This window comes from Marmota marmota, unplaced genomic scaffold (genome assembly GCF_001458135.2).
Source record: "Marmota marmota marmota unplaced genomic scaffold, marMar, whole genome shotgun sequence".
NCBI lineage: Eukaryota > Metazoa > Chordata > Mammalia > Rodentia > Sciuridae > Marmota > Marmota marmota.
Window position 1 is genome coordinate 10610696 of NW_026000261.1, and position 25071 is coordinate 10635766.

Genomic DNA, 25071 nt, shown 5'->3' on the forward strand with positions numbered 1-25071 from the left:
ATGTTTATATTTTCTATTTTCCACTCCATTTTCTTTATTGCCCTAATGCTTTTTGTTGATTTGTTCCTATATATATGAATTGCTAAATTTGAAAACAGTTGAGGAACCTCGGTTTTTCTTTAAAATTAAATTCTATCCTTGTACATCTGTGGGAAGAGAATATACTTTGTGAATGAAATTCTTCTAAAATTGTCTTTATTTGGTAAAATTTACTTCTAATACTTTAAAAATGAATTTAATCAATCCTTTTATAAACATGTAGAAAACTGTAAATGATGTCATTCTCAGCCAGACCTGATGTAAACACTGGCTAATCTCCAAAAGTCAAATTTTTCTTTAGCTCTAAAATCCAGATAAGTACTTTCAAGGAGATACTAAAGGCACAGATTATTTCACCTTTATTAAGCACCAGATGCTTTTGAAAAAGATTATGGGAATGGAAGAAGTCTTTGAGTAGTAAAAGTGAGAAGGTTCCCAGTGGAAATTTGAAGCAAATAAAGTTCTATTTTTTCCCATTCAATACCAAGAACTCTGGTAGGTCACTATGCCTTCATAGACCACTTGGGTTCATTCAGGTCAGGATTTAGAACAAAGGACCATCTTCAACTGGCTTAATACTATGATTGTTTTGTTATATTAGCAGACTCTCATAAATGGACTTGAGAAAAAGAGCTTTCTGTATTAGGGAATGGAGGAGATCTACCACAAAAGCACATACAAGTAAATCCTCCTGGATGGTGCCATGAGATTTCCTTACACATCTGGAACAAAATGAAGGGAGCCACAAGCCTTTTTAGGGAATTAACTATTGACCAGGTTAAAATGACTGCATTTTATTAAATCACTCAATTTATATCATGCTTAATGTTGCTGCTTGAAATGCTAGTTAGTATTGGTCAATATGACGTTCAGATGATTTTTTGACATTTATTCTTGCATATTGGTCTTAAACATATTATGTGAGAAATAATTTTAAAATAACAAACCAATTAGGATATTATGGTTTGTATTTGAAAATTTAGAAAGCAAATAGGAGCACTAGGGAAATAATGTTAAAAGTGAGCCATAATTGCCCTGTGCAATGAAATTTGGGAGCACAAGATTGACTGACATTCAAAAGAGGACAAATGGAGTTTGATGTTAAGACCAGAAGGAAAATTATTACATTTGATTATTTATTGGGAGGTTGAAAAAGGTAAGTATATACAAAGTAAGCTATCTTAATGGTCGGTGTTACTAAAAATAACAAACTAAGGGAAACAACTTTACTGCTATGGATCACAAATTATAAGATTAAAATTGGGGAACATAATGTTAATTGACCAAACACACTCCAATTTTTCAACATTATTTATATTAAGGAATTCATTAAAATAAATAATGAAGATACAAACACAATACAAAAATACCTAAATTAAGAAATTTGAGAAACAATATCCATTTTTAAAAACCTATGAAATTGATGTTCTAATTCCTTCAGATTTAGCTAAGATTTTGTTCTTTTCTAAGCCATACAATTTTGGTTTGTAGAACACAAACCTCATGACCTGATACCTTGCATCACTGGGTGATGGGGACATTTAGTAAGAGGAGCTCAAGTCCTGTTCTCCACTGGCTCAGCCAATGAAGAATCTACAGCCCCTGAGCCACAGCCATTGGCCCACAGTGTATGAAGGTGAGTAACGGCAAGTCAATAAGAGCCTGTTTGGCTATCTTGCTTTTCAGATTGAATGAGAAATTGATGTGTTTTGTTTGCTGATGTTAGTTCTTTATCTGACAATTATATAGGTCAGAAGTCTGAAAGGAGTCTCACTGCACTAAAAGTATTACTTTCTGGAGGCTGTAAGAGAGAATCCATTTCCTTTCATTTTCCATCTTTTAGAGGTTGTTTACATTCCTTGGTTTGTGGTCACCTTCCATCTTCAAAGCCAGCAATGTCTGATCAAATCCTTCTCATATCACATCACTTTGACACTGAATCTTACTTTGCTTCCCACTTCCACTTTTAAGGACATTTTTGACTATCCTGGGCCCACCTATATGATCCAGGACATCCCTTTGTAAGGTCATACAATCAGTAATCATATTTTTTCTTTTCCATGTAACATATCATATTCATAGGTTCTGGGGATTAAGATACTGTTCTCTTTGTGGTGTCCTTATTCTGTTTATCACAAGTAATGTTTATATCTTTTTCAGTATGGATTATGCATTATCTTAAATTATATACTGATATCCTCATTGAATCCTCATAATACCCTATGAAATAGGTGTCATTATTATTTATTAAGATAAATAAATTTATTTATTTTACAGATGAAAAATAAATCCAAAAAATTAAAAGACTTGCTCAAAATCACAGTTTTAAGATAAAACTTTGGGTCAAAACATATGCCTTATCATCACAGCCACTATGAGAGTAAAATTTTCAGATTACTTGGTGCCTTATATCCATAAGACTTGTTTTAAAAGAATCCTCAATATCATAGACTGACAAACTTCATTTTCATTATAGGAGAATATATAGAATCTGGAAAAAAAATCAATATTTATTTACCTGTATTTGTGAAAGGAAATTAAAACAATGTTGTTCTATGTGGCTAGTGCAACTGAGAAAGTGACTTTTAAGTTTAAAATCATTTACATTTTAAGTAGTCCACATGTGGTTGCTAGCTACTGTATTGGATGGTGTCAATACAGAACATTTCTATCGTAAGAAATTTCTACTAGATAGTGCTGCTTTAGAGGGCAGATATTAGAGTGAATATCTTATATATTTACTGTGCATGTGTTTCTTTATATATATGCATACATATATAATGAATATCTGTATTCATATAATTTGGATCATATAAATGTATCATTTATCCAGTATTTTGATTAAAATATTATTTCTGTCAGGTCTGTTAGTACCTATTCCATCCTCAGCCCTATAAATGGATCAGACTAACCAAGCATCATGCTTCCGGGAGAATGCGATAGCCCTCTCTTTTGACCTTTGCAGAGGATAACCTCTTGCTCACCTATTTTGACCTGTTTCTTTGTTCTCAGTTTGCCTGTGCATCTTAGCTACTGACACTGACCTCAAATCATATTGTTTTGGAATATAATGTGGTTAAACATGCTTTTCCCCACTTGAACTTTAAAAAAAAATATTTTTGCAGTTGTAAATGGACAGAATACCTTTATTTGTTTATTTTTATGTGGTGCTAAGGATCAAACCCAGTGTCTCACACATGGTAGGCAAGCACTTTGCCACTGAGCTACAGCCTTAGCCCCCGCCCCTCCCCCCAACTTGAAATTTCACACTCTTTTCTTACACAGGGCTCCATAGCTTCTTTCTTCACATATGCACAGATGAGATGTCTTCTTTGCTCCATGATTAAGAAAGGGGTTTAGATGGAAAAGGCAAAAGAGACTTTGGAAAACAGCAAACTGATATTTATTTAGCTAGGCAGATACCACACATGAGAGCTGGTCCTGAGAGGAGGATGTAGTTGACTAAAGAACCTATCCCGACTAGTGAAGGCAGCCATTCATCAGCTTCAGCCAGTGATTGCCATGTGACACTCCATGGATGGACAAATATTTTGATTATTTAAGATAGTTGAAAATCTGGATCTGTGTATGATCTTCTATAATTTAAATGCTGGCAAGTAATTCATTTATTTATTTATTCATTTTAGTTTTATTTTTGTTATACATGACAATAAGATTCATTTTGACATAATTATAAAAGCATGGAATGAAATTTGATCTAATTCAGTCCCCAGCACTTCCCATTCCCCACCTTTTTTTCCCACCCCCAGTTCCCTTACCTCTACCCTACTGATATTTCTGCTATTTACCCATAGTTTTAAAAAATTAGTATCTTGTGAGTGTACACAATAGTGAGATTCACTGTGGTATATTAATATATGTAAGAAACTTAAGTCACATTTATTTCACTATCTTTCCTTATCCCAGTTCTCTTCCCTTCCCTTTCATTCCCCTCTATCTAATCCACTGATATTTCTTCTTTTTGTTATCCCCCCCACCTTATTTTGTATTAGCTTCTACATATCAGAGAAAACATTTGACTTTTATTTTGGGGGACCAGCTTATTTCACTTAGCATGATAGTCTCCAGTTCCATCCATTTACTGACAAATGTCACAAAGTCATTCTTCTTCATGAGTAATACTCCATTGTTTATATATACCACATTTTATTCATTCTTTCATCTGTTGAAAGCACAAAATTTTGCCCATAGATTAGCTATTGTGAATTGTGCTGCTATAAACAATGATGTGGCTGGGTCACTTTAGTATGCTGATTTTAAATCTGAAGAGTGGGAGAGCTGGATCAAATGATGGTTCCATTCCTAGATTTTTGAGGAAACTCCATACTGCTTTCCAGAGTGGTTGTACTAATTTGCAGTCCCATCAACAATCTGTGAGTATAATGATCATAGCGGCACAATTCACAATAGCTAGACTGTGGAACCAACCTATATGCCCTTCAATAGATGAATGGATAAAAAAAATGTGGCATCTATACACAATGGAGTATTACGCAGCACTAAAAAATGACAAAATCATAGAATTTGCAGGGAAATGGATGGCATTAGAGCAGATTATGCTAAGCGAAGCTAACCAATCCTTAAAAAACAAATGCCAAATGTCTTCTTTGATATAAAGAGAGCAACTAAGAACAGAACAGGGAGGAAGAGCATGAGGAAAAGATTAACATTAAACAAAGACGAGTGGGGGGAGAGAATGGGAGAGAGAAGGGAAAGCATATGGAAATGGTAGGAGACCCTCAATGTTACACAAAATTACACNTCATTCTTCTACATATGGATTTCCATTTTTTTTCAGCACCATTTTTTTAAAGGGGCTATCTTTTCTCTAACATATGTTTCTGGCACCTTTGTGTAGAATGAGATAACTGTATTTATGTGGGTTTGTCTCTGAGTCTTCTGTTCTATTCCATTGGCCTTACTGCCTGTTTTGGCACCAGTATCATGCTATTTTCATTACTCTAGCTCTGTAGTATAATTTTTTTTAAAAAAATTTAGTTGTAGATGGACACAATATCTTTATTTTATTAATATATGTGGTGCTAAGGATCGAACCCAGTGTCCCACACATGCAAAAATGCACTCTACCACTGAGCCACAACCCCAGCCCCTCTGTAGTATAATTTGAGGTCTAGTATTGTGATGCATTTTGCCTCACTTTTCTTGCCAAGGGTTGCTTTATTTTTTCAAATGAATTTCATGATGACTTTTTCTGTTTCTATGAACAATGACATTGGAATTTTGATGGGAATTGCATTGAATCTGTATAACACTTTTGGTAGTATGGTCATTTTGACAATATTAATTCTGCCTATTCAAGAACATGAGAGGTTTTTCAATCATCTAAGATCTTCTTCAATTCCTTTCTTTTGGGTTCTGTAGTTTTCATTGTAGAGGTGCCTCACATATTTTGTTAAATTGATTGCCAAATATTATATTTTTATGTTATTATGAATGTAATAGTTTTGTAATTTCCTTTTCAGGATATTCATTATTGGAGCCCAGGAATATGATTGATTTATAGGTGTTGATTTTGTATCCTGCTACTTTGCTGAATTCATTTATGAGTTCTAGAAGTCTTCTGGTGGAGTGTTTTGGGTCTTCTAAATAAAGAATCATTTCATCAGCAAACAGAGATGGTTTGAGCTCTTTTTGTGTATTTGTATCCTATTAATTTTCTTCTGTTGCCTAGTGGTCTGGCTAGAGTTTCAAGGACCATGTTGAATAGGAGTGGTGAATGTGGGCATTCCTGCTTTGTCTAGTTCCTGTTTTTGAAGGCAATTCTTTCAATTTTTCCCCATTCAGTATAGTGTCGGCTTTGGATTTCTCATATATAGCCTTTACAATGTTGAGGTAAGTTTTTTAAAAATTTTTTTTAGTTGTTGATAGACTGCTAAGAGCCAAGTATATGATGCATGGCATTTTTGGTTGAAAGGTGATGCCAGCTAGCCATTGAGATGATATGATTATGTTAAGATTTGCATTCATATGGATATTGGACTCCTGCTGTTCACCTAGGCCTGCTATGGGACTCCTGGAGAGTTCCCATTGGTTGGGGAAGTACAGTAGGAGGGAGTTCCAGGGGAGGAGCTCTCTCTGGCGGTTCCCGGAGGAGGCCGCGTGGGTGGATCGAAAAATCTTCCCAGGCGTGTACTGGACATTGGCGGCAGTTTCAAAAAATAAAGTTTGTTCCTGCTTGAGTGGCTCGTGATTTTGTGCCCAGCCAGACTGCGGCAATAGACATTTATTTTATTGATTTATTTTTATGTGGTGCTGATGATCAAACCCAGTGGCTCACACATACTAGACAAGTGCTCTACCACTGAGCCACAACCCCAGCCCGAGGTAAGTTTTCTATCCCTAGTTTTTCTAGCATTTTAGAGATGAATGGGAGCTGTATTTTGTCAAATGATTTTCTTTTTGCATCTATTGAGATAATAATGTGATTCTGTCTATAAGTCTATTTATGTCATGAATTACATTTATTTATTTCTGTATGTTGAACCAACCTTGCATCCCTAGAATGAAACCCACTTGATCAGGTTGCACTATTTTTAACGTGTTTTTGGATACAGTTTCCCAATATTGTATTAAGAATTATTGCATTGGTGTTCATCAAGGATATTCACCTGAAGTTTTCTTTCTTTGATGTGTCTTTATCTGGTTTTAGTGTCAGGGTGATACTGGCTTCATAGGATGTGATTGGCAGGATTCCTTCCTTTTCAATTTCATGGAATAATTTGAGGAGAGTTAGTATTAGTTCTTCTAAAGGTCTGGTAGAACTAAGCTGAGAATCCATCTTGTCCTGGGCTTTTCTTTTTGGAAGGCTTTTGATGGTTTCATCAATTCTGTACTTGAAATTAAAATGTTTAAGTTTTCTCTGTACACCTGATTCAATCTGAGTAAGACATATGTCTCTAGGAATATGCTCATGTCTTCATTATGTTTCTATCTTATTGGAGTATAAATTTTAAAAATAGTTTATGATGATCCTCTGGATTTCTGTAGTGTCTTTTAGTGATATTTTCTTTTTTTAATCTTGGATGTTGATGATTTGGGGTTTTCCCATCTTTTGCTTAGTTTGGCTAAGGGTTTATATTTTAATCCTTTCAAATAACCAACTATTTTGTTGATCTTTTGTATTTTTAAAAAATCACAATTTCATTGATTTCAACTCTGATTTTAATTATTTCCTGTTTTTATTTGTTTTAGTGTTGTTTTCTTCTTCTTTTCCTGGGACATTGAGATGTAATGTTAAATTATTTGTTTGGTATCTTTCTATTCTTTTAGTGTCTGAGCTCAATGTTATCAACTTTCCTCTTAGTATTTACTGCCTTTAAACTGTCCCAGAGATTTTGATTTACTTTATCACTATTCTTATTTACCTCTAAGTATTTTTTATTTCTCTCATGATTTCTTCTGCTATCCATTCAGAAGTGTATTATATAATGTCCAGGTGTTAGAGTGGTTTCTATATTATCTTATCATAGATTTCTAATTTCATTCCATTATAATCTGATATAATTCAAGGTATTATCTCTATTTTGTACTTGCTAAGATTTGCTTTGTGGCCTAAAATATGGTCTATTTTAGAAAGTATTCCTTGTGCTGCTGAGAAGAAAGTGAAGAAAGTGTTGTGATTTTGTATATTTGGAGTCCTACATACCTCCTGACTTGAATGTCCATTTCATCCTTAAGGTTTGAAAAATTTTCTGATATTATTTCATTGAAATGATTGTGCATTCCTTTAGTTTGTGTTTCAGAGCATTCATGTATTCCAGAGAATCTTCAATTTGTCCTTTTAATGTTTTCCCAGATTTCTTGAATATTCTGTTTGTGATCCCTTAACATCTTTTCTCTATGGTCAACTTTATTTTCAAGATTATATACTTTGTGTTCAAGGCCTGAAAATCTATCTTCAAAGTGGTATAATCTATGGGTAATGCTTTCCATTTAATTTTTAATTTGGTTTATTGATTCCAATTAATGCTTTAAAACATCAGATGAAATGTATTCAAATGGATTAAAGGTACAATGTTGGCTCTTAGGTTAACAATTGTCATTCAAGTTAAGGAAGTATTTATGTGGTCATTATTGACATTAGAGTTGTTAATAGTATACCTTGTCAAGGTGAAGAAAATTCTTATTGAATCTTGGTTTGTATTTCACTGGGGTTTGGACATTTAACAGAAGACCATCAGTCTTTGGCTGTGGATCTCTCCCATTTTTCTGAGGCTCAGGAACCAATTACCTAGTTGCTATGAACCTCCTACTCACACCTTCTGGTTTGTCAGCTCAGGGACCTGCAGTTGACTGCTTGGAGGGTGCAGTGTTGTGAGTTGGTTGTTTCCATTGTGTGCAGTAGATCAGGAAGCAAGCTCTTCAATGCTCCCTTTTTTGACCTGTGGATCACCCTGTATCTGCTATTCACTATTTGATTCTTTTCATGGCAGTAAAGATACTGTTGGCTTTCTGTGAGTGTAGGAACTCTGTTTGTGGATTTTCTGTAGATGTTCTGTGGTGCAAAAGTAGGCTGTTGGCTAACACCACTCTCTGAATTCCTGTAGTGAAGTGTCTCCAGTGGTTCACCTGGAAGCTAGTTTCTGCTGAACCAGGTTGTGAATCGGTGGTGGTGGGGGGGTGCATTGATTGCTTCTGCTTACTAAGTCTGATGCAAGATCGTGCAAGTATCCAAACAATGCTCTGTCGCTTGCCAGTTGTGGTATAGTTCAGCTTATGCACCTGTTAAGGCTTGTATCAGTCCCTTTTTACTGCATAACCTCTAGCAATTTCCCCACTAGGTCTCTATGTCACTGGTTATTCAAGCAGTTTCCCTCTAGCACGACCTTGCCAATATGGGAACTGTCCCTATGCTTCCCATGGTGCTTCCCCACAGTGTCAGTGGTTGGGGTCTGATGAATCTGCTTTCCTTTGTTTGGAGCCAAAGCTGCTCAATTATTGTCTGTGAGTTGAATAAGTGGATGTTGTGCCAAGCTTTTGCCCCTGCCTGGGTCACAGAGGCTGAGCAGGACTTGGCACACATCCCTGGAACAAGTCCCCACCAGCCCCTTCATTTCCCTTGTTCACCTTGAGAGGTCTCTATGTTGCCCCTCCTGCCTTCCCATACCCAGGTTTGGGTTCAGGGTTGGGAGATTCTGAGTTTGTTTTTTCCTCTGATAACCTATCTTCCAGCCTCCCCAGGTCTCAGACTTTGTAATATTGAGTCTTAGAGCATTTATTTTGTCCCTCACCTCTCAATTCTGCTTTTCATTTTCTGCCTCCATTTTGTGTTTTGAGTAGCTGGGACTCGCTGCCTAGCTTGCTTCTGCCATCTTCCTCACTCTGAAACTAATTTTTAAAAATAATCTTCCATTCAATATTTTGTGCTTTCTAATTTATTGAGTTTTGAAAAGCCACTGGTATATTTTCCATCAACAGTAATTCCTATTGCTTTTATATTTTCAAAATGGAAATAATTTCATTTTTCTCATTATAAAAATTATTTTCATTTTGAAACATACCTATATTCACAGTACTCCAGTAAATTGCTTTTAACCTTTCAATGGATTTCATTGTTATTTTTCTATGTATTGGGATAGTTAAAATTTTATTTTATCTTATTTATTTTTATTAGAGCATTATAGTTACACATAGCAGACAGGTTCATTTTGACAAAATTATACATGCATAAAATTTGATTTACTCCATTTCCCCATTCTCCCCCTTTCCCTTCCCTCCTCTTTCCTCCCATTCCCCCTTCTTCTCCTCTACTGATCTTCCTTTCATTAATTTATTTACTTATTTATTTTTGCTCAGTGCTTTTAAAAGGTGGAATTCCCCGTGCTTCATCTATATAGGCATGTAGCATGATTTTGTTAAATTCATTCCACATTTCCTTCCCTTTCCTGTTCCTCCTTCCTCCCTCTCAAGTATCCTTTTTCTACTCCACTGTTCTTCTCTACATCTTTATGATATCTGATCCTCACCTTTTCCCCCTTATTTTGTTCTAGCATGTGCATATGAGAGAAAATATGTGAACTTGGATTTTTTGAGTTGGACTTATTTGATTTAGCATGATGTTCTCCATTTCCGTTCATTTACTGGCAAATTTCATCATTTCATTCTTTATGGCTGAGTAAAACTCCATTCTGTATGTATACCACATTTTCTAAATCCGTGTATCTATTGACAGGCTTCTGATCTGGTTCCATAATTTGGCTATTGTGAATGGTGCTATTATAAACATTGAGGTACCTGTATCACTATAAGATGATTTTTTTTTCTCTTTGGATAAATAGTGAGTAGGATGGAGGAGCCATATTGTGGTTATTTTGTTAGTCTTTTTTTAATAACTTTATTTTATTTATTTATTTATTTATTTTTATGTGGTGCTGAGGATCGAACCCAGGGCCTTGCATGTGCGTGGCGAGTGCTCTACCGCTGAGCCATAACCCCAGCCCCTATTCTTAGTGTTTTAAAATATTTTTTTAGTTGTAGATGGATACAATACCTTTATTTGATTTATTATTTTTTTTTTTTTGTTCTGCTGAGGATTGAACCCAATGTCTCCAAGTGCTAGGCAGGCACTGTACCACTAAGCCACAACTCCAGCCCTATTCTTAGTCTTTTGAGAAATCTCCATACTTCTTTCCAGAATAGTTGTACTAATTTGCAGTCCTACCAACAATGTAGGAGAGTACCTTTTCATCTACATTCTCACCAGCATTTGTCTTTGTTTGTATTCTTGATAATTGCTACTCTGACTGGAGTGAGATGAAATTTTAGTGTACTTTTGATTTGCATTTCCCTGAGAGCTAGAGATGTTGAACATCTTTTTCATATATTTATTGGTCATTTTTTATTCTTTTGAGAAATATCTGTTTTTATTAGAGCATTATAGTTATACATGGTAGATGGGTTCATTTTGACATGCCTGTTCATTTCCTGTTCTTTTGTCCATTTATTCATTGTTTGTTTTTTTTTTTTTTGGTGTTAAGTTTTTTGAGGGTTTTTTTAACAACAGGGAAATAAACACATCCCCAATTTTATTTCCTTTGTACAACAGTCATAACAGTCATGAGGGAGAAGGGACACAAGACTTGGAGTTGCCCTTTAGGACAATCAAATAGGGATTCTTGAGCTGATCATCTGGGGGTGAGACCCCTAATCCCTTCCTCATGGTTCCAGTTTGACACAATGTACGGAAGTGCAGGGGTAAGGTTTTCCAAAGGGGATCCCAGGCTTCTCGTGGTTCATCAGTGCATCTTTCCAAACTGCTTCTCAGCAAAACCTCTGCTCTTCTCAGAGTTATATACAGAAAAGAGCTGCCTCCTTGAAAGCCAGGGGTAGGTGCGTTCTTAGAGGTGAAGGGAAGTCTCAGCCTCTTTGTCCATGGCAGAGGGAGGGGGCCTCTGGGCTCCCCATGACTCTGGGTAAATAGATCTCCAAACGGCATTGACCCAGGCTCCCCCAAGCACTCACTGGGGATGGGGATACTGACCTGTCACCATGTATCAGGAAAGGTAGGACATCTCTCACTATCCACCTCTGGCCTCTCTATGCCCATGTCACCCAGAGGGCTGTTTCCCAAATCTCTGAAGCTAGTTTCTCAAGATTTCTCACCTTCCATCAGATGGATTCAGGGCCCCTCCAAGGAGCTAGGCTCCCCTTTGCCCTGCCCCCACTCCTGAACCACTGAGAGACCTTTTCTGCCTGTCATGGTCCCTTGGGTGGGATTTCCAGAACCCCGGTGCTGTCATGAGGGCTCCGTGGACCCTCAACATTGTCAGACAGAGTACCCAGTGTTGCCATGAAATCAGGCAACATTGTCAGACAGAGTACCCAGTGTTGCCATGAAATCGGGCAACATTGTCAGACAGAGTACCCAGGGTTGCCATGAAATCCTCTGTTGGGTCCCGTGGGCTCATGAAAGCCCCCAAGGCCTTGGCATAGCTAGAATGCAGCAGCTGCAATTATCGCCACCAGCAGCAATACAGGTATTCCATGTGCGTACATTAGTGCATTGTAGGCTGGCCTGCTGCTGGAACTCCGCCTGCACCCACACATTAGCGTGTTACAGGCTCAGAACTTGCCTCTGCAGGCAGCTGGTCCCGCTCATAATAGCAGCTGGGTTGCAGGAGCAGAAAAGGCCCAGTGAACAGAAGCTGAATAGTTGAACCAAGCCAAAGAATAAAGAAACAATCCAAGTTTATTGAGTTCTTATATATCGTGGATATTAATTCCCTGTCAGAAGAGTTTCTAGCAAATATTTTCTTCCATTTTGTAGTCTCTCTCTTCACACCCTTAATTTCATTCCCTTTCATGTGCAGAAATTTTTCAATTTGATAACATCCCACTTATTGATTCTTGGTTTTATTTCTTGTGCTTTAGGAGTTGTGTTAAGGAAATCAGTGCCTGCACTAATATGAAGGAGTGTTGACTCTATGTTTTCTCCTAGCAGTTGTAAGGTTTCTGGTTTAATTTGTAAGTCTTTGATGTCTATTATTATTATTATTATTACTACTACTACTACTACTACTACTTACTACTACTATTTGTACCAGGGATTGAACCTAGGGGTGGTTAACTACTGCGCCACACACCCACCAATTTCTTTTAGTTTATTTAGAGACAGGGCCCTTGCTTAGGGCCTCAGTAAATTTCAGAGGCTGGCTTTGAACTCACGATACTGCTGCCTCAGCCTCCCACTGGGATTACAGGCATGTGCCACTATGCCCAGTCTCTTTGGTCCATTGTGATTTGACTTTTGTGCAGAGCAAGAGATAGGGATCTAGTTTCATCCTTCTACATATGGCTAGCCAGTTTCCCCAGCACCACTTGTTAAAAAGGCTATCTTTTCTCCAACATACATTTGTGACACCTTTGTCAAGTATCAGATAGTCATAACTGTTGGCTTTTCTCTGTGTCTTCTATTCTGTTTCATTGGTTTTGTGTCAATTTTTATGCCAATTCCATGCTTTTTTAAAATATAGCTCTGTAGTATAATTTCAGATCAGGTACTGTGATGCTTCCTGCATTGTTTTTCTTGCTCAGTATGGCTTTAGCTATTCTAAGTCTTATTTATGAATTTAATGATATATATTTTTTTCTAATTCTTGTGAATAATTGCATTGGTGTTTTGATGGAGATTGCATTAAATTTGTATCTCAGTTTTGATAGTATGGCTGTTTTGACAAGATTAGTTCTGCCTATCCAAGAACATGGGAGGTCTTCCCATATTCTAAGTTCTTCTTCAATTTATTTTTTAAGTGTTTTATAATTTTCATTATGGAGATTTTTCACCTCTTTGGTTAGATTAATTCCTAAGTTTTTTTTTTTAGTTTATTGTGAATGCAATGGTTTTCCTGAGCAGATTCACTGTTGAAATATAGAAAAGCTATTGATTTATGGATGTTAATCTTATACCTGAAATTTTCTCAATTCATTTATTAGTCTAGAAGTCTTCTGATGGATTATTTGGGGAGGGTCTTATAGATAAAGAGTCATTTTATCAGCAAATAGAGAGTATTTGACTCCTTATTTTTGTATTTGTATCCTTTTGATTTCTTTCTCGTGTCTGATTTATCTTGCTAGTGATTTGAAAACTATATTGAATAGAAGTTGTGATAGTGGACATGCTTACCTTGTTCCTGATTTTAGAGGAAATACTTTCAGTTTTTCTTCATTCAGTATAATATTGGCTTTGGGATTGTCATAGACAGCCTTTAAAAGGTAGATGTAAGTTCCTTCTATTCCAACCTTCTCCAGGGATTGAATCCAGGGGTGCTTAACCACTGAGCCACATCTCCAGCCCTTTTAATATTTTATTTAGAGTCACTGTCTCATTAAATTGCTTAGGACTTGCTAAGTTGCTGAGGTTGACTTTGAACTTGTGATCCTCCTGCCTCAGCCTCCCAAACTGCTGGGATTACAGGGGTGCAATACCACACCAGGCTCTCCAGCATTTTTTTAAAAAATTGTAGTTGTAGACAGACAGAATGCCTTTATTTATTTTTATGTGATGCTAAGGATCGAACCCAGGGCCTCACACATGCTAGGCAAGCACTCTGCTACTGAGCTACAGCCTCAGCCCTCTCCAACATATTTTTTTCATATTTATTTTTTAGTTGTAGTTGGACACAATACCTTTACATTAGTTATTTATATGTAGTGCTGAGGATCTAACCCAGGGCCTCACATGTGATAGGTGAGTGCTGTACCACTGAGTCACAACCCCAGTCCCCCTCCAGTATTTTTAACATGAATTTTTGTTGGATTTTATCAAAGGCATCTATTGAGCCAATAATGTGATTCTTGTCATTAACTCTATTTAATTATGTTTTAGTCATCTTTTCCACCATGGTTACCAAAAGACATGACAAGAACAACATAAAGGAGGAAAAGTTTATTTGGGGCTCATGGTTTTAGAAGTCCAGTCCATAGGTGGCCAACACTATTGCTCTTGTCCCTAGGTGAGGCAAAACATCATGGAAGAAGGGTGTGATGGAGTAAAGTAGCTCAGAATATGGCACCAGGAATAGAGAGAGAGTTCCACTCACAAAAGGGAAAATATATACCTCAAAGACATGCCCTCAATGACCCACCTCCTCTAGCCACACCTTACTTGCCTATAGTTACCACTCAGTTATCCCCCATTAGAAGATTAATGCATTGACTAAGTTAAGCTTTAGTCAATGTATTAATCATTTCACCTCTAAACTTTTCTTGTATTGTCTCACATATGAGCTCTGGGGGACATCTCATATCTGAACCATAATAAGTAGTGAATTCATTTACTTATTTTCATATTTTGCACCAACCTTCCATCCCTTGGATGAAACCAACTCCATCATGTTGTATTATCTTCTTGATGTGTTTTTGAATGCACGTTGCTAATATTTTATTAACGATTTTTGCATCTATGCTCATCAGGAATATTGATCCCTAGTATTCTTTCCTTGATTTGTCTTTGTCTGGTTTTGGTATCAGGGTTATACTGGCTTCATAGAATATATTTGGGAGTGTTCCTTCACTTTAAATTTCATGGAATAATTTGAAAAAGACTGATGTTCACTCTCCTTTAAAGGTCTGATAGAACTCAGCTGAAAGTTCATATGGTTCTGGACATTTCTTTGTTGAAAGGCTTTTAATTGCTGTTTTGATTTCATTACTTGATATTGGTATATTTGGGTTTTCTATATCTTCTTGGTTCAATCTGGGCAGATCATATGTCTCTAGAAATTTGGCAATGTCTTCTAATTTTTTTCAATTTATTGAAGTACAAATTTTCAAATAGTTTCTAATGATGCTTTAGATTTTTAGAAGTACCTGTGGTGATATCTTCTTTTCATCTTTAATTTTGTTTATTTTGTTCTTTATTTTAATTATCTTGGCTAAAGTTTTATCAATCTTGCTTATCTTTTTGAAGAACCACTTCTTCATTGAATTGATCCTGTGTATTGTTTTTTATTCTCAATTTCATTAATTTCAGCTCTGATCTTAATTATTTCCTGTCTTCTACTTATTTTGGGAATAGTTTGTTCTTCATATTCTAAAGCCTTGAGGTGGTACATAAGCTTATTTATTTGGGATCTATTTTTTAAATGTAGGAACTCAATGATATAAATTTTCCTCTTAGAATGTCTTTCATACTGTCACAGAAATTTTGATATGTCATCTATTTTCATTTGTTTCTAAGAATTTTTTTGATTTATTCACTCATTTCTTCTTTGATTCATTCTTAATTTAAAAGAGTATTGTTCAATTTCTGTGGTTTCTATTAATTTTCTTGTTGATTTCTAGTTTCATCACATTATTTTCTGATAGGTTGCATGAGACTATATCAATTTTTTTATTTGCTAAGACTTATATTGTGACCTAGAATATGGTCTATTTTGGAAAAGTTTCCATGAGCTGCTAATAAGAAGGTGTGGGGGTGAAATATTCTGTAGATGTGTATTAGGTCCATTTGATTTATAGTAGTATGTAGGTTGGAAATATCTTTATTGGTTTTATGTTTGGATGACCTGTCTATTGGTTTTAAGGATGGGTTGAAATCACCCAGTATTATTGTATTGTTATCTATCTGGGATTTTATGCCCAAAAGCATTTGTTTAGGTAATTAGGTATGGTGATGTTTGAGGTATATATATTTACTATTGTTATCTCTTCTTGTAGGATTGTTTCCCTTTCCAGTATATAATTGCCTTGTTTGTCTCTTTGGATTAATTTTTGCTTGAAAGATGCCTTGTCAGGTATTCAAATAGCTTTTCCTGCTTATTTTTGGGACTCCATTTGCAGGAAATATTTTTCCATTCTTTTACCCTCAGCCTAGTGTCTTCGTCTATGAGATGAGTCTCTTTCAAACAGCACATTGTCAGATCTTGGTTTTTTGATACATTCTGCTTATCTATGTGTTTTATTGGGAAGTTGAGACCATTTACATTCAGTGTTACATGTTTGTGGCTTCCTGCTATTTTTATATTTTGTTGTATTTAATTTTGTCTCAGTTTTTGATCTCCCTCTGTTTGGGAGCTTTCAGATTTGGTTTTGGCTTCCTCTGTGTACTGTTTATCTTTGATCATTCATTGTAGTGCTGGCTTGATAGTCATGAATTTAGCTTATCAATGTCATGGAAAGTTTTTATTTTCCCCTAAAATGAATAAATGTTTGTCGTTTCTTGTCATTTTTGTTTGTTTGCTATATTTAATCCTGCCTTAATATTCATTTAATTAGTTGCTTTTCTGGTAATTGTCATCTATTTGGGAGCTTTGGAGTTTGTTTTGGAGTTCTTCTGTGTGCAGTATTCTTTGTAGTGATGGATTAGTGGTCATGAATTCTTTGTTTATCCTTGTCATGGAAAGATTTATTTTCTTACCAAATTCGGAAGATAGGTTTGCTGGATATAGCAATCTTTTCTAGCAATTGTTTTCTTTTAGTGCTTGGAATATCTCATTCTGGACCCTCCTTGATTTTAGGGTCTGAATCAAGAAGTCAGAGGTGAGACTTATTGGTTTGTCTCTATGTGCAACCTGACCTTTTTCTCTTATAACCTTTATTATTCTTTCCTTATTTTCTGTGTTAGGCATTTTGATTATGATGTGTATTGGAGAGGTTCTATTCTGATCTTGTCTATTTGGGACCCTATATGCCTCTTGTATGTGGATGTCTATCTCATTTCTAATATGAGGAAATGTTTCTCTTATTATCTTATTGAACATGTTCTTAATGACTTTAACCTACATCTTCATGTTCTCCCTATCCCAATGACTCTCAGGTTTGTACTCTTCATGCTGTCTCAGAGTTCTTGTAAGTTCTGATCTTCATCTTTTGTTTTCCTTTATGGCATACTGAGTATTCAAGTTCATATACTCTGTGTTCAAGGTCTGAAATTCTATTTTTACATAATCTAATCTGCTGGTGATGCTTTCAAGTGAAACTTTAATTTGATTCATTGTATTTTTCATCTCCAGGAGTTCTGATTAGTTTTTTTCATTATTTCCATTATTTCTATTTCTTTACTGAAATGGTCTTTCATCTCCTGTATTTGCTCTCTTAATTAATTTCTTAAATTTTCTTTTAGTTCATTGAATATTTTAATAATCACTTTTTTAAGTCTTTCTCTAGAATTTATCCACTTTCATATCTGTGGGATCCTTTGTTGTGGGATTGTGAATTTGGGGAAGAGATTTGTTTGCCCATTCCCTCATATTTTTAGAGGTCTTGGACATGCACATCAATTGAGATGGATTTCCATTTCTCTTTTATGTACATGTCATTTTGTATGTAGTTATCTTTTTAGTTCTGGGGTTTCTCTTTTGTTTTTATGTATGAATAGATGTCCAGGAGCGGAACCAGAGGCCCCCCTCTGGTTTTACCTCTTTAGGGCCTGTTGTTGGTTTAGGTTTTTGTTTCCCCAAGTCTATGTGTTAAAGTATGGTTGAGTCTTCCATGTGGCTAAATCATGTGTGGGGTGAGATTCACTATCACCTACCTGAACTATGAGTATGACAGCATGATCTCTATTCTGTGCACTTGAAAGTGCCCCAGTCACTTTCCAGCATATCTTATAGGAAGGGGGAACCAGGTATAGTACTAATGTTAGTAACAGATGTACAGCCTTAAGATAAATGTGTGGAATCTACTTTGATGTCTATAACACTAACTGCCACCTATATAGGAATCATGGGGTCAGAATTAATGTTAGCACTAAAATTAAAAAGTGTAAATTAAATTAGACATTAAAACACAGGTGTCTACTATGTCACCTACCATATTTATAATTACAGTAACATGAATGGAGTATGAATTACATACTATAAAATTCTATTAGTGGGGTTACATTTTCTTAAGTGAAGGGAATATAGGGTATAAAGGCAAGAGAAAATTTGAATATTTAAAAAGTTAATAGAAAAAAAGGCAGGAGATAGGTAAACACCGATGGCTATAAAGAAAGAGAAATATAAGAGTAACTAAAAGTAATTTAAAAATGAAACAGAGGATAAGGTAACAGAAAAATTTGGGATATTAGTGGGGAAATAGAGTGAAGAAGAAGCAATAAGAGAGACAAAAGTCAAGGTACAAATAAAAGTTAGATCAAAACAATGTATATATATTTCAAACTTATTCATGCAGTTAGAACACACATCCATATGCACATACCCACCCCTCCACACACTATCTCACAGCATGAAAAAAAGTAAACAAATATTAAAATATAGTGAAATATTTTTGAAAAAACTTTAAAAATTTAAATAAGAAAATTTTAATAAATGAAGGGATATGGAAAAAAGGAAAAAAGAAACAATGATTAAAATTCTGAATGAGGGGTTGGGGTTGTAGCTCAATGGTAGAGCGCTCGTCTCATACATGCAAGACCCTGGGTTTGATCCTCAGCACCACATAAAAATAAATAAGTGAAATAAAGGTATTGTGCCCAACTACAACTAAAAAATAAATATTTAAAAAAAATTTGAATGAAAAATAAAGGGCTTATTTCCTCTGAGGTGGTCACAGCTATTGACAAGGATGGATTTCCTTCTCATGTGTTTATCTGTGGGCACTGTAATCCTTGAGTCAAAGGCTGTGGGTTGTTAAGTCCAAAATCTTTGTTTTCCTCACCTACCTGCCACCTGTTGTGGTTAAGAGCCAAAGCTGCTTGTAGTAGCTTTCAGCTTCCTGTCTCCCAGTAGAGGGTGGGATAGACTGGTCAATGCTGACAGCCCCTTATAGTGGGGATGGTGCAGAGTTCTAAATTGCTGAGGTTTGCTCTTGGGTAACCCTTGGAACTCTATTAGTGGGTATTTGAGATTAGTTCACACACCCTATTGATGGAGAGTTGCCAATTTCTGCTGGACATTTAGGGCACCAGCACAAAAGGAGCTCTTTCTCCTGTGTCTGGAGTCTGTATGTACTAGGCCCAATTTTCTTTGTGCCTATTTCTGTCACACTGGTCCAGGAAGACTCTGGAGTTCATAATAGGTGGGCAGCTGGCAACTTCCTTCATGAATTCCCAGTCTCTTGCCTCTGCTTGTGGCTGTGTATCACTTATAGATGGTTCCCATGCTGATGAAACCATTTCCAAGCAATTTTGGTTGCTTTTCACTCAATGACTCCCCCCCACCAACACTGGGTTCATTAAGATCAGATTCCTTTGGGCTGGGAATATAGCTCAGTTGGTAGAATGCTTACCTCACATGCACAGGACCCTGGGTTCAATCCTCAGCATCACACACACAAAAAAATCAGATTCCCCGTATATTCCACTGGTTACAAGGCAATATTTTTTGTTCTGTTGCACTTTCCTCTCTCTCTGTCTGTGCTCCACCACCCCTGCCATGCCATTGCCAGCCAAACTGGCACATATTTAATGTATTATTTCTTATGTTCAAAGTTTCCAATTTTCTGTGTGTCTATGTTTTCTTTTACTGTCCAGTATCAAATTTCATTGAGGGGGCTGGGTTTGTGGCTCAGTGGTAGAGCGCTTGCCTAGCATGCGTGAGGCACTGGGTTCAATTCCCAGCACCACATAAAAATGAAAACAAATAAAATAAAAGTATTATGTCCACCTATAACTAAGAAAAAATTCGGTGAGTTCCATATTTACCCACCTTGCTGAGAAACAGTTTCCCTGCTTTTTAAGTTTGGTGCCAAGGAATGGCTGAGAAGTGCAGCAGTTCTCTAATTCTCCATTTTCCAAATTCCCTATATGCACATTTTTTAATGTAAAGGTTTTATTATGGTCATTTACCCACATCATTACTTTTAATAGCTACTTAGTATTCCTTAGCATATTTGCTTCAGACATTACTAATCCAAATCTCTAATGATAGATACTTAGGTTGATACAATTTTTCATTATTGCCAATAATCCTGCAGTGCACAGGAATAACCTAGTGCACAGGGACTGAACGTAGAGGTGCTTAACCATTGAGCCACATCTCTAGACCTGTTTATTTATTTATTTAGTTGCTCAGGGCCTAGCTAAATTGTTAAGGCTCACTTTGAGCTTGAAATCCTCTTGTCTCCTCCTCCCAAGTTGCTGGGATTATAGTTGTGCACCATCGCACACAGCTAAGTACCACTTTTAAAACAGATTCGTTATATAATGAAGGTAGAAATTTTATCATAGTAGTTTTATTTTTCAGAGTAGAAAACTCTGGAAGTTGACATGGAATATATCTTATTCTTATTCAGACCCCAATACCTTTCCTTCCCTTTCCCTCTCCCCACCCCATGATCCTTTATCTCTATGAGAAGTTTGCCATTTATCATAGTTTTTTAAAATTAAATTTCCTGTGGTTGTACATAATGGTGAGATTCACTGTTGTATATTCATATATGTACTTAGAGAAGTTATGTTGTATTCATTCCACTGTCTTTCATTTTCCTGTCCCATTCCTTCCCTTCATTTTCCTTTATCTACTCCACTGAACTTCTGCCCTCCTCACCCCCTGCTTATTGTGGGTTAGCTTCCACATATCAGAGAAAGCATTTACCTGTTTTTTGGGATTGGCTTATTTCACTTAGCATCATAGTATCCAGATCCATCTACTTACCAGCAAATGACATAAAATAATTCTTCTTTATGGCTGAGTAATACTCCATTTTGTATATAAAACACATTTTCTTTATCCATTCATCTGTTGAAGGGCACCTAGGTTGGCTCTATAGTCATATTATTTTTTTATCATCTAAAGTATAGCAAATTTCACATCAGAAATATATTCTATAAGTATGCAATAACAAGTGCATTAAGCATTGAGCTAGAAATCACATTTGAGTTTGGATTGAGTTCTGCTGCTTATTGTGAATTAGAGAAAATTTATTAGACTTTCTTAGTCTTAGTTTCATCTCTGTATACCATATTTTCGTTGTGATTTTGAAGATTTGGTAAACTGTACATAAAACTATACAAAAAATTGTTCGCTTAGAATGTAAAAGCCTCGCAGAAAAATTTGAAACAATGGATCCCCCTTCCTAGAGTGTTGAGCACACAAACCAGACATCTTAGTCTATTTTCTGTTGCTACAACAAAATACTCAAGACTGGATACTTTATAAAGAAAATAGGTTTATTTGGTTCACAGTTCTGGAAGTTGAAAAGACCAAGATCAGGTGGCCACATCTGGTGAGGATCTTATGGCAGATAGCATGGTGAATGGCATCACCATTGTGGGATGTATTTGTGAGAAAGGTCGCATATCAAGAGACAAAGAGAGGGTGGAGAAAGCTGAAAACATTTTCTAATGGACCACTTGGCATTAACTAATCTGCAGAACTAGAACTCATAGGAGACAGCATTAATCCCTTCTGAGGGCAGTGCTCCCATGACACAGTTACCTTCCAATAGGCTCTGTATGTTAAAAAAAAAAATCCACTAACTTTCAATGCTGCCATGTTGAGGATTGAGGCTCAACTTGTGTTTTGGTGGGACAATAATAGCACAACATAAGGTCAAGGTCTAACAAATTTGGCCTGTAAATATGCAACAAGCCTTTTTTTTTTAGATTTAGACAGTTTATTACTTACATAGATAGTGAAAGGAAAAGTTACCAAAGAAGCCAGCTCCCCATGGCCCTAGTCATATACATAAAGGTGGGTGAAACTAAAAAAGGAGTCTAATGGAAGCACATATTGAGTTGTTAGCAATCCTTTTGCTATGGGGTCAGTGTTATGAAGAAGCTAAGCAGTTTTATCATCTGTAATTGCACCTGAAAGGGTTGAGGCAGAAAGATTCATACTTTATCAGAACTCAAGAGGTTGTGAAAAACTATCTTATGGCAGCCTCCTTACCACATAGGGAAGAGAGTAGGAGATGGCTCATAGCAGCTCCTCACAGGTGTCAGAAAGTATTCTCATGTTTCAGAAACATTACAAGATGCTCTGCCAAAATTCAGATTGCCTGCAGTTCAAGCCTTACCTAATTGGCCTGTAGACACTTGGAATTCTGGTTATATCACCTAATAGCTATTTACTGAATGTTTCTGAGACTCAACATCCTCCTCTGTAAAAACAGTGACAGCAATACCTACCTTGTGGGGTTATTGCAGCGTGTCAATAAGATACTGTGTATTGGGTGGGAGGGAAAGGGAGGGGGCAGGGATTAGCAAAGACGGTGGAATGTTTTGGACATCATTATCCAAAGTACACGTATGAAGACACGAATTGGTGTCAACATACTTTATATACAACCAGAGAAATGAAAAATTATGCTGTATAAGTGTAATAAGAATTGTAATGCATTCTGCTTTCATTTATTTTTTTTAAAAAATCAATAAAAAAGGAAATAAATAAATAAACATTTTTGCCGCAGTCTGGCTGGGCACAATTCAGGAGCCACTTATAAAAAGAAACGAACTTTATTTTTAGAACACAGGCCATACCACAGGAGCTCTTCAGGAAAACCTTCAAAGCCCAACTGCCACCACTGGCTTCCCACAAGCCTTCTACCTCCCCTACTCCTCCTGCTCTTGAGGCCGATTGGCTGGGTCGCGTGGGCGGAGCCAAAAAAAAGTCCCCCAATGAGCAGCTCCGTGGTCTGAAAGGGCAGGGAAACAGCCCAATGAGCATCGCCGCAGAGGAGCCAATCAGTTGGCAGCTAGAAGTTTGCTGGGGCTGCTGTGAGCCAATCATCAGCTGGCAGCTGGAAGTTTGCTGGCAGCTGGAAGTTTGCTGGGGCCCTTTCAGCTGTGGCTCTCAACACATTTTTAAAGAAGAAATCCAAATTAAAACAAAATAGAAAAAAATTTACATTTTTAAACTCAATCTGATTATAGAAGTTGAGATAAATGTATGTTGACCCAGTGAATTTAAAAAGATATTGTGTATTAATTTTTGTACCTGAAGCCCATTTTAATATGTTAAATAATCACAATTCTTAGGTACTTAATAATGTAGTTATCTATTGTTTAATACTTAACTATTATTATTCCCAAACCTTGGCCTCATGTTCCTTGGGCTGGTAATCAAAATTTTTGTTTATTTGTTCATTTTGTGCATAAAAGGACCCTTTTACTACCAGGTGACAAAAGATATTCTTGATTGTGTTAAATGGAGAGTTTACTTTTGCATCATAACCTCACTAAGGAAATCACTGTTTTGGGTGAATTTTTCAGCTAGGAAGAAGAAGTAGTAGAAGAGAGCTCTTGGCCATATGTAATCTCATGTTGAATTAGTAGTAATAAAATTCCATTAACAATTATTAGTTATCATTATTTGTATGTGGAAAATATTTTTAGAGCATAATTTACAATATTGGTATGAATTCAAGGAATGATCACTTCCATATATTGAATTTCAGTAGAGATTAAATTGGTAAAATCAATCTGAGGAACAATTAGGTGACATTAATCAGACACAATTTATTGACTTTCTTTGAGCTTCAGTTTTATTATCTGTAAAATGAGAACATACCAAGGATATATCAAAACTGAGAAAAGTCTGAGTTTTCACACTACTTGCAAGCTAAAAAGACAGCTGGTGAGTATATGATGGATGGTATTAGAAGACATTGAAATCCTGAGTCAATGAAGAAAGAAAGTTTTTTCTCACAGCATGGCAGTAACCAGAATGCCAGCATTTTTATACTTTTAGTTCTTGTAGATCCAATTTCCAAAAGACAATATGAAGAGGGCCAGATGATGACACCTACATGCATTATCATATTACAGGGTTATATGTTGAATGACATACAGCAGAGGACCTCTAAATTAAGAGAATCTGAACATTTTAGTAGAGATCCACAAGTCTAACATGCAGTAGAAACCTCTGCATCAGAAGCAAAAAGTCATTTACTTTGTCCCCAATCTATGACGGTGGAAATGATCTAAGCAGAATTGTTGGCACTTCAGGTCAAGCCAATGCAGACCTAAATAGCATCGTGAATCGAGTCAGTCTCATCAGAAAACAGGTCATCACAGTTTAAGTTGACCCACTCCAAAATGGAAATATCAAGCTGGAGAATCACAAAATTTTCTTGGATCACGTGTTTAATTTTGACTGGAGCCCAATAGCAAGCTAATAGCTACTTTTCAAAAGGGAAATTATCTGTATAGGAAGACAATGAATCCACATCTCAAATGGGTATCTCCAGATGGAGGTTACTTCCGTTTGCTAGAGAGTCTGATTGGGAGAATCATCAGTCACAGGAACTTGCAGCTCAAAAGGATTATTAGGATTGTGAAGACCCAAATGTATAGTGCATGTAATAGCTTTCTGGGAAGATTCTAATTAAGCCTGTTTGTTTGGGCTCCACTCAAAGGATTCTGATTTGTGGGTTAGCTGATATGATAAAAAGGACCAAGAATACCCAAGTGAGACCCATATTATCTCTCATGATCAGAGTCTTAAAAGTTTTCCTTTTGATTCCTGTGGCCTAAAGGAAAAAAGTTATTCTTTGACTTCCAGAAAGATTAAATATTGTGAATCTACCTATATTGTCTCAAGAAATTTTTACTAGATAAGTAGATCCTTGATTTTTGTTGGGATTTAACAATCAGAGGTGTGATAACAC